The sequence below is a fragment of the Chelonia mydas genome, chromosome 11 (assembly GCF_015237465.2).
Source record: "Chelonia mydas isolate rCheMyd1 chromosome 11, rCheMyd1.pri.v2, whole genome shotgun sequence".
Taxonomy (NCBI): Eukaryota; Metazoa; Chordata; order Testudines; family Cheloniidae; genus Chelonia; species Chelonia mydas.
The window spans coordinates 69,490,467-69,501,619 of NC_051251.2; the positions used below are offsets into that span (position 1 = coordinate 69,490,467).

General features: G+C 42.7%; 1 long non-coding RNA gene across 1 annotated transcript in view; it reads right to left on the reverse strand.

Moving 5' to 3' along the window:
• The window catches only part of LOC119567364, a 33,975-nt gene extending 23,277 nt beyond the window's left edge, over window positions 1-10,698 (reverse strand). The window contains exon 1 of the long non-coding RNA XR_005227340.2: window positions 10,482-10,698. This is a non-coding gene — a long non-coding RNA (uncharacterized LOC119567364). The remainder of the gene's footprint in view (window positions 1-10,481) is intronic.
• Between the last annotated feature and the right edge of the window lie 455 nt (window positions 10,699-11,153).

Sequence of the window (11,153 nt, forward strand, 5' to 3'; positions counted from 1 at the left end):
GGCCAGGTTGGTGCTTTATTGTCTTTTGCAGGTGCCGCATTCCAGAGCCAATAGTAAATGCAGCACAAGGAGAAAGGACCTCTTTGAAGTGACCACTTGGCACGGCAAGGTAGTAAATAGCCGAGCAGGTGACCTAACACATAACACCCACTCCACCCCAGCGAAGAAAGGAACCCAGACAGACAGATTTTTGACAGCCTACATCTGCAAGAGTGACTAGTGATTTTAAGTACCCAGCCTGACACCTTGAAGAAGCCTCATTCACAGAGGGCATGTACTCCCTATTGTCTGAAAATTCCCCTTTCAGGGGAATTACGTTGAGCATCCAGACACTGAGGCATCCAAAACCACTCGTCATTTTTTAAAAATGTAGGCCCATGCCTCTTAAAGTAATGCACATCTGGCAAGAGCAAAACAGATGCGCTACGGAATAAAAAGATGCCTTAGACCTGAATCCTGGAATAAGTCCCAGAGGAACACAGTAATTTGGATATATGGTAAAAGGACTTAGGCATAAGTATTTTACAGGAAAATGCAACCAGCACCACAAAAATCATACCCACTGGGAAGCTGCCTGCCATGAGGAATTATACAACACCACAAATCAGAACTGCCCATGCTGTGCTGAGTTCTCTCTCAACTCCCTTACAAGCTGCAAAGCCAAATCATATGAATATGCTGGGATCTCATGGAAGAAATTTCAAGACTCAATGGCAGAAATGAATCATGTCTTAATACACTTATCCTATATCCTAATGTTTCCAGAGCAGTTCACGGGAGCGGAGCCATACTCTCTCTCTCATGAACTTTCTGTAGAGAGGCACAGAACTCGAACAGTGCTATGAATTGTAATCAAAATGTAACCCTTGAGTTCTTCGGAAACCAGTTCTTACTGTATTTGTATGTGGCTTGGCCTTTCATTTCTGGAAACCTGGGTTCAAATTCTGCTTCAGGTCACAAGCTTTTGGGGATTGCTTGTGGATCTTCATCCACCTCACAAAGCCAACCTATAACTCAACCTAACAGGCAGTCTCTGCTGAACAAAAGAGCATAGCAGAGATGCTGAAACGTAGAGTGAGGGATGGCATATTAGGGAAGCTTGGACCGTGCCTGGTTTTAAGCAATTGCAATCAGACCTTCACCTTCAGAAGTACTTAGCTCACTCAGAGTAGTGTTCCAAAGCAGGCCAGCACAGCACTACATCAAAACCAGTACTGGCAGCTGCATGGAGAGAGCTGGAAAATTGAGTTATTTATTTATCCACAAAAAGCATGCAGCGCAGGGGCAGCAACACCATCTTCCCTGTACGTCCCTGCCAACATGCCTCGCTCTTCTGGGCAGGCTACAGCAGGGGAATGGATTTATATGGGACTTCTCACTGGAGTAAGGAGAGCTGGATTTAGCCTTTAAGTCATATGGAAAGTGGAGACCTTTCCTCTCTATAAACAAGGACCCCAAGGTATAGATATTTTTCAGCTCATTCTGCATTTAGCCACAACGCACTACAAACAAATCAAGGGGCAAGTCTTTTCCCACTGAAGTCCCCAAAGAGCCCTACACATGGTCGTAGCAGCAGGGGACAGTTCAAGGGAGGGAGCTGTCTCTTTCCTCCTCCCTGCCAAAGGGGAAGATCTGTGTGTCAAGGGCCCCTTTGACATATGGATTTGGGGGACACAATCTGGCTCTGGATTGGGGCACAAAGCTGCAACCGTAGTTCACAGGTGTTGGGTCTATTGAAACCTTTGAATCTTAGAAGTCTAACAAGTCAGGGTTTGAAGGATCGGTCCTTTAACAGAGAAAAAAAGGGCAATTTAACAAGAGACAAGCTGTCCAGACATCTTCGCTCTATTCTCTTTGGTTGTATTTTCACCAGCTATATCCCCTGGAATGAACACTAATAATAAGCAATGATGTAGCAACAAGGGACTCAATCACTGGAAGTGAAAGTGAATGCCTTGAATAGCACAAAAGAATATTGCACTATTCTTAAGAATGACTCTTCCCCAAATACAGTAAGACCAGATCACCGTGCCCTCCAGCTCCGCAGTCTGACCCCTCAGCATTGATAGGAGCTGTCAGACACTATCTGCTTTTGTCAGACATTCATCTCATCCCTCAGGGACTCCTTTATTTCCTGCAAATCTGCCAAAACAAGTCCTACTGCACACAGATTTATATGGAAATACATCAAGTTCTTTCCCCCTCCTCCTGACACACATGCACACAAAAGATTCCAATTCACAAATGTGTATAATCAATTCTGCAAGAAGGTCGACAAAAGAAAATCCATTGTTTGATAGAGGCATTTGCTGCAGGAGTTTGAACTGATTCTAAGTTGCAAAAATATTAAGGTAAGCAAAAAATTCAACTTTACCTATTCTTGCAATACTTGGTGTTTTACGTAGAGCCCCAGCATATATGGGAACATGAGAACCTCAGCTTTCGAGTCCCTAGCCCTCAAGTTTTCAGAAAAGCGGTGCTTGAAGATGGCATGACACCTAAAGGTTCAAAAACTAGAAGATGGGAAATAAAATAAATAAAACCTCAAGCCTTTTAGCCAGAATCATGATTTTGAATACTTGGGGTTATTAATATTGATAATTTAATAAAAGGAGCTAATTCTCCATTTTTACCCCCCAAATCTGAGTCTTATACTTCTGAGTAAGAAAGGATGCACTGTCACTATGCTAATTAATACAGAGCGCTAGACAGGGCTCACTTTGAGTTTATGAGTTAGATTCTTTCTTACAAAGATTAATCCCAGATTCCCATTTAAAAGTGATCAGTCAAGCAGCTCATGTCACCTGCCACAAGAGCCCTGGGACCTTATGCTAGAAAGCGTCTTGCGATGATCTGTGAGATCATTTTGATGCTTAGACTGAAGGCACATAAACCAAGCTCTGGAAAAATTATAGGAGTGTACGAAGAGACACCAAAGATCTCCATATTGATGATGCATGACTAAAAGAACAGCAATAGGAAGAGAATGATAATAGGAGAGATAAATCATCATGCACTTGCCATAATTTAAGCAGGTAGAGGGGCAGGAGTATGGGAAGTTAAATAACCTGCCACATTTACAATGCTGCATCTGATATCCGTGGAGGATGGGATACTGCAGGACTATTATACAAAGGTTTATGTTTCAGAGGGCTGTGTAAGATCACCCTGCTTTTACTGAATATTAGTGGCAGAAATTTCCATTTTTCAAGAGTGACGGAAGCAGGCAACAGGATGGCGCAGGATTGGTAACAGGCTAGGAAGCCTTTTGCCATTGGGAAGCTTGTTTGTTCAAATCTAGCCCAGGTTTAAATAGCGGCTGGAAGTGGATATTACCTCACTGCTGTTTTTACTCTGAGAAACTTACTATTGGATATGCCGACATTTTAAAGCAAAAAAGCCTAAACATTTCATATTGATTTAAATCCTGTATGATACTATGTCAGAAAATGCTAAATAAGTGGCTTTAATAAGTATACTTGCATATTTAGGTCCTAGTCCTGCAAATACTTATGCACATGTGTTGAGTTTGTAGCACTGGGTCCCTAAAATTCTGTCTCTCTCCATATTCCATATATCTTCTGCCACTTAAGGTAAATGAATGAAATATATTCCCCAAGCAGGCAAAATACCTGCTGCAGTCAAAGGGAGCATTATCCAGGAAAGAATTACAGGATTTTACTTATACACAAAGATTAAACCAAGGCCCTTGGGCTGGAAATTTTGCTCATACAAATTTTTCAGTAGAATATTGCTCTCCATTACTCATTCTGTGCCCAATTTCTTCCTGGCTGGGACTTTCACAGCTCCATCTTATTCGTCTGTTGACTTTTCATGGTGCCTGGAGTCTAGATCTGGACCTTCAGAACCACTTGAAGTGTATGGGCTCTCTCTCTCTCTTTCTCTCTCAGGCATTTCTACAGCATCTAGCTCAATGAGCCCCTGATCTCTGTTGGAGCCTCTAGGCACATCTGTCATAAATATATATATAATTTTTTTTTAAATGCATTAGACAGAAGAGCTTTATCTTTATCTAAAGGTTTTAGAGGTGGACCCAGACCACTTAGTTCAGATCCAGATCCTAACTTCCCTGAAGTTGAAGTGTGCTCAGAGCTGGCCTTGGGTTTGAGCTCATCTCCGGTGGTTCCATCCCTCAGTACAAAAGAGCCAACGAATAGCCAAATGATGGCATTCTGAAGATGCTCAAGGGCTTCATTAGCCACTTCTATACACATGTTTTTAAAAAAAAAAAAAAAAAATGCTATAGTTCAAACAGGAATTCATTCAGAGAAGTCCTATGGCCTCTGAGATCAGGCTACACGATCAGTGGTTCCTTCTGCTTTTATAATCTATGAACTTGAGAAATCCAAGAGCACGGAGTATAGTAGGAAGGAAGCAGAAGATACAACAGCCGACAAGGTCATGAGGCAAATGACACTTCTCCACTTCAGACTCTCCAGCCCCTGTTCTTAGAGCTCTTAGCATATGTATTTTGCTGTTGCTGAAATCCCCAGAACCCTTTTAGAAGTCTAGATACATGAGAGAAGTAGTACACAAGTGTCTGTCAAGGGGAAAACAAAGCAAGAAAAGAAGGAGGAAACAGTGAGTTGTAGACCACCATTGGTGGGCTCTTGAATAGGGCCACTGTGCTTGACTCACTGTGACTTTGAACAAAACCAGAGTCATACAGCTATTTGTCAAGTGTAAAAATGCACCAAAGTTGTGAGAACATGGCTCGTCTGTATAAATGTGTCAAGGACTTTCTGTAGGGCTGAGCTGAGACCCCTGATGGATTGTTGTACTATAAGTGCACCATTGTCCAAGGTAATAAAGAGACATCTGGTCAGTTTTCTTTCTGAAAGAATATTCTGGCTCAAGTAGAATCACATGATCAATTCCACGTATTATGCACAGACTAGACTGCCTTTATTTCCACAGCATTTCCAGTACTGATCTGTTATTCAGTAGTTGTAACTTAGAGCTACAGTGCTTTCCAAATCCAGCTTCCAATCTGCCCTCAAAGTGTTTTTATCCAGAGATTAGGTTTAATAATACTTCAATATCCAAAACATCCAGCCAGAGTTGTCAGTTGCCCCACTGAATTTTTTCCTTGAGTGTCTTAAAGACAGTAATTTCTCTTTAAAAGAGTATTTGTATTTTTACAGTACAAGCATATACTGCCACGTTTGGAGAAGAGTCAGTTACTTGCTATAAGACGCTTCGCCAGATGAAGTGCATAAGAGCTAACAAAAGCATCCAGATGAACAGCTTAAAAGTGATACAAGACATTGTTAAAACCCAAGGATTGGGCTTCTTGAGAAGCCAGTTAACCGCTTCAGAACTGAATTCTTTGCTACCAGGTGCAGAATGCAGCATCCTGGGTTCATAAACAGAATATCCTGCCTTTCTTCATGGAGGAATCAGAGCCTGGAAAGCTCACGAAAGCTCATGCTCAAATAAACTGGTTAGTCTCTAAGGTGCCACAAGTACTCCTTTTCTTTTTACGAATACAGACTAACACGGCTGTTACTCTGAAGCCTGGAAACTGTGCATTTATAACGTGGAATTGAGTATGGGAACATTTTCTCTCTTCAGTCCTTATACGGTCTCCATTGCTAGAGCATCTGAACATTTCACACTCCTATGGATTTATCCACACAACACCCCACATGAAGCAAAGAAATACTATTAACGCCATTTGACTGATGGTGAACTGAGCACCGACTTGTGGCAGAGCAGGGTCTTATACCCATGCCTCTGGCTAGTGCACTAACTACTGGACTGTCCTTCCTCTTTGAGAACATACCTAATAGACACACATCTAAGACAGCCTGAAATGATGATTTAGATGCTTACAGGCAGGACCACAAAATAATTCTAATGTATAAAGGCAGCTCATTGAAAGGAACAAGGAGCATTTGTTATAACAGCGCTTTTGACCAGTAAAACTTCAGGTTTCCGAAGAAACCACAGGTGTGGCCCTCCAGATGGCATAGCACATTAGGAGCAGCCCGTATTCATTGCCTCAGCTTAATGTTCAAAGCTGGCAGGAGCTAGGAATGCTTCACCTCGCTCTGGGGAAGGAAGTTTCTCGTCTCTGAACTCTAGCAAAGTCTGCGGCTGACTCACGGAGCCGTATTGATGAGCTCAGGTCTCTGGCAGGCACCTCATTGAGCTCTCCTGAGCTAGGGGCGGTGTCACGGACTTAGGACCAGAGGACACTGGGAAGTTTCCTGAGTGGGGACAAATGCCAGAGTGATTCCGGGGAAAGGAGTGGGACAGGGAAAGATGTCTGGGCATGTTAGCCAGCTGCCAATGCAAGCAGGATCCTATGATGGCCAGTAAAACAGGCAGCTCTTTGTCATCCACCTTCCCTCCCTGTGTGCACAGCAGGCCCATGTGCAGCCAGCAGTGGACTGGCCTATGCACTCAGGCACTCCAGTCTTTGCTCTGCTGTCAGTGCAATGAGCTCAGCTGTGAAAGCACTAGCAGCCCGCACTATAGAGCCATTTAACAGACCTTCCATGGGTATTGTATACCCCCCCTCGGTGAGTGGAGGAATGGGGGGAGCAAAGAAAACAGGAGGAGCAAAAAATACCAAGAAAATAAAAAAAAAATTACATCAAAGACAAAAACCAAAGTAAATAAATAGAGGAAAAATAGAGAAAGTGATCAAATAGACCAGAGCCAGCCAAAAAACATCAATTAATTTTTGTGGGAAATTTAAACAAAAATAATTGACAGTCTCCAGAATTTCCAGTGAAGAGCTCCACTTTTGGTAAAAAGTTCTCTCTTCTTATTTCATTACTGTCATCCCCCCCCTCATGTCATATGTCTGGTTTCTCTGACAAGTTGTCAAATTGCATTATTCTATTGGTGGTCTCATGAGGTGTACAGTATTTGGCAAAATACACAAGCTGTATGTCAGTTATCTTTTTGTACTTTTCCTTGTCTGTCTCCTTATGAAAGATTAATAAAGAGAAAAATCACAATCCCTCCCCACCCCCAAATGAAGATTTTTACTAAAAAAAAGTTTAAACCAGAAAATTTTGCTCCACATACATTTCTTTGGATCAAAAAGATATTTTTTACTTGAAAAAAATAATCTTCCAAAAGATTTAACTGCTGTAAAGCAGACACCCATGTGCCAGGAGATGGCATAGGAGGTTAAGGGTAAAGAATAGTCCATCCACTAATACACAGATCCGCTCTAGGAATTACTTTGGGGAAGTTCTCTGGCCTGTGTTATACAGCAGGTCAGACTAGATTATCACAATGGTCCCTTCTGGCCTTGAAATCTAAGAACCTATGAAAATAGCAAAGTAGAAGGGCTAAAAGATAGGGTGCAAACTGCTGAGGTAAGGGAAAGGAAAGAAAATTATGGCAATCCCCAATGCTTCAGGGGCTTCCCTAACCAGGAGGGAAGGTGTTTTAGCTGCTAATCACTGCTTGGAAGGCTTTCCTCTGAAGAGAGCCATCTGCCATACGGAAGTTGGCAAGACAAGGTGGGTGAGGTAAATCTTTTATTGAACCAACATCTGTTGGTGAGAGACAAGCTTTCAAGCCACACAGAGCTCTTCTTCAGGTCTGGGAAAGCTACTCCCAGCGTCACAGTTAAATGCAACATGGAACAGATTGTTTAACATAAGTAATTAACACATATTCTAAGGAACCAGTCTAGGTACTGAGGCCCGTTAGCGCCTCTGCAGTCATAGGACAAAAAGGGGGGTTAGTGGGTAACAAACTGTTATAATAAGCCATAAATCCAGGGTCTTTATTCAGCCTGTGATTTTTAGTGTCTAGCAGAGTTATGAATTTAAGCTCCAGGCTTGTCCTTTTGAACGTGCTGTGTAGGTTTCCTTTGAGGATAAGGCCTGAGAGGTCAGATATGCAGTGATAGCTTTGTGAAAAGTGTTCACCCACAGGTGACAGGGTGTTTTTGACTTTTATTGGTTTCCTGTCTGAGCTCATTCAAGCTGGTTTCATCCACATAGTTATTATTGGGGCATTTAGTGCACTGGATGAGGCACACCTCATGTTGTGATAAGCGTGTGTAGGATCCCTGGATCTTGAAAGTTGTGTTGTGGGGGGGGTTGTTGATCATTGTAGCAGGGGAGATATGTCTGCAGGTTTTGCATCTCTTCTGGCAGGTTCTGATGCTTCTTTGAGTTGGTGTGTCTTGGTCTGTGGGGCGCTTGCTTCTGATGATGAACTTTGAGAGGCTGAGGAGTTGTTTGAAGGTCAGAAGTGGGGGTTCAGGAAATATTATGGGTTTGAGTTATATGATGATATCCTGTACAGGTTCCAGTGTAGGGCAGTAGGTGAAACTAGGAGTGTGCTGTTGAAGGGGGTTTTATTTCTGTATTGAAGCAGATTCTCTCCGGATATTTGAGTGGCCCATTCCACAATCTACTTCTCTTGTGGAGTGTCCCTGTTTGGTGAAGGCAGTTTTGAGCATGTTAAGGTGTATGCCCCTGGACTTTCTCCTGGGAGCATATTATGTGGTATCTACAGCCTGGCATTCAGATAACAGATTTCCTGATGTATTTTGGGTGGTGACTGGATCTATGAAAGTAGTTGTGGTGATCTGTGGGGTTTTTTGTATATGGTTATCTGTAGAGTTCCATTGTTGAAGTCAATTGTGGTGTCCAGGAAGTTGATGCTAGTGTGGGAGTGTTCCAGAGAGAGTTTAATGGATGGAAGGTGGTTGCTGAAGTTGTGGTGGAAATCTCTGAAGGAGTTTAAGCTGTCTGTCCAGAGGATGAAAATATCATCAATGTATCTCACATATATCACTGGTTCTGTGGTGCATTTGTCCAGAAATTCTTCTTCAAAGATAGCCCATGAAGAGGCTGGCATATTGGGGAGCCATCGTAGTACCCACAGCTGTTCCCATGGTTTGGGAAAAGTATTTGTAGTTTAATGTAAAATTGTTAAGGGTCAGGACGAAATGGAAGAGTTTGGCGATGTGTTTGGGGTCGGTATCTGACTTGTAAATATTTGAGGCAGGCAGCAATGCCTTCATTTTGAGGGATGTTGGTGTACAGGGAATTGACATCCATGGTGGCAAGGATGGTGTTCTGAGGGAGGTTGTTAATGTTGCAAAGTTTGTGGAGGAAGTCAGTTGTGTGGTGGAGGTGTTTTTGTGTTGAATGACAATCATCAGATTTTTTTGATACTTGTTTTGGATTTCTTGCATGATTTCTAGGTGAATTTCCTTGTTTTTTTCCTCCAGTATGTGGGAGTATGTGTTTGGGGTCGTCCCTTCTGGAGTATGAGAGGTGAAGCAAGGGGTTCCTCAGTTTCTCTGAAGTCCACCTACAGAGCTGTTCAGAGTATTTGGAGTTGTATGTAGTGGTCAGAGGGTTATAGACAATGAGACTTGAAGAAGAGCTCTCTGTGGCTTGAAAGCTTGTCTCGCTCACCAAACAGAAGTTGAGCCAGTAAAAGATATTACCTCACTGTGACAGAATATACCCCTGTATTCACACCCTACAGTAATAATCTTTGTATGAAGTATGTCTTGAAAGGTAAGATTGGAAAATTTGTAATTTGCTGGTCAGTATAGTCCTGGTAAAGTATATGTGGCAACTTTGTATGTGAAGTTATAAGATTCCCCTGTATGGTGTTATTAACTCTTGTTCTAAACCCCACAGCCCTGCCCAAACAGAATTTGGCTAACTGATCTGTCCTAAACAAAGGAATGTGTGCTCAAGCAGGAAGGGAAGACAAAAGAAGAAGTTCAAACAAATGAAAAAAAGAACCCAGAAACCAGCAGGGAATATCCTTCCACATATACTCTGTCTCCTTGTTCTCAGCTGGAAAAGTTTTTCATGAGGGGGACTGAAACTATAAAAAGGAGGAACAAGCACCCGAAGGCACCCCTTTTTCTCTCGCTACCTATCACATTTACTGCACCTGAAGAGACAAAGGAAGCAGTCGTTTGACTGAGGGAGGGTCCTGACACGAGAGTTTGGTCAGTAATCTGCTGGATCACATGATGAAAAACTTTGCTGAATCTAATATATAGTTTGTTAGGTTAGGCATTAGTAAGCATTTTATCTTTGTTTTTCTTGTAACCATTTCTAACTTATGTCTCATTGCTGGTACTCACTTAAAACAATAAAACAAGTTCGATTTTAGCTAATCCAGTGTGTTCAAGTTGAAGTGTCTGGGTAACTCCATTTGGGGTAACAAGGAATAACAGACTCAGTGTATTTGTACTGTCCAGGAGAGGGCTGGGCATGTTTCTAGGGGGAAATCTGAGACTCGGAGTGTGGTGGGGCCACCCTGGGCTAAGCTTAAAGGCTGGCAAGAGCCAAGGTGTGGCTGGCTGGCTGCAGCACACACATAGCTGGGAGTGACTCAGGCTGGAGGCTGTTTGTGAGCAGAAAAGCAGGATAAAGGGCACTCCAGATTAGAGGGCAGGGGTGACACAGCTACTCACTAGTCTGGATTGTGTCCTGGTATGTCACACTCACCCATCTTGGCTTTCCAATATTCTGGGACCGACACAGCTATTTTGGGACCGACACTGCATACTGAAGTTGCCCATTTCAGTATGCGCTTTGCCGGGTGTGAGGAAGATGTGTGTTTTTGCTCTGTTTTTAGAGTCGTTTCAATCTTAGCATTGCCACACACGAACTTCCCAAGAGATACCATGTTCCAGCCAACTCCCTTCTCTTTTGTGCTGCTAACTATTAGCCTAACATCAGCGCTGTCTTCATTCTGCAGACAGGAAAAGCTTTACCCACTTAGAATGCGGCAGGTCTAAACTGCAACAATTTAACATGCATGAAAGCCGTTGTTTGGGCTGCATAACAGAGAGAGGCAGATTCCTGAATTAACACAAATGTACAAAGTCACAGCCTTGGATGAAGCGAACACAGACCAGTCTGTGCTACAAGCTGTCCGTTCTGTGCTGTTTTGTTATTTGCAGACTATTTCAAAAAAAGGAAAGTGCAATCTTAAAACCAGTACAACCATGGTCTGGGAGTGATGAGATAAATGTGCTCAGCATGTGTGAGGGTGATAAATTGTACCCTTGGTAAAGCAGCTGAAATGTGCATCATTACCAGCGCAAAACCTTTCCTGCACCACAACAGATTTACCAGAGAAATGAAGACTCCAATTCTCCCTCGGTTTTTGTTTTT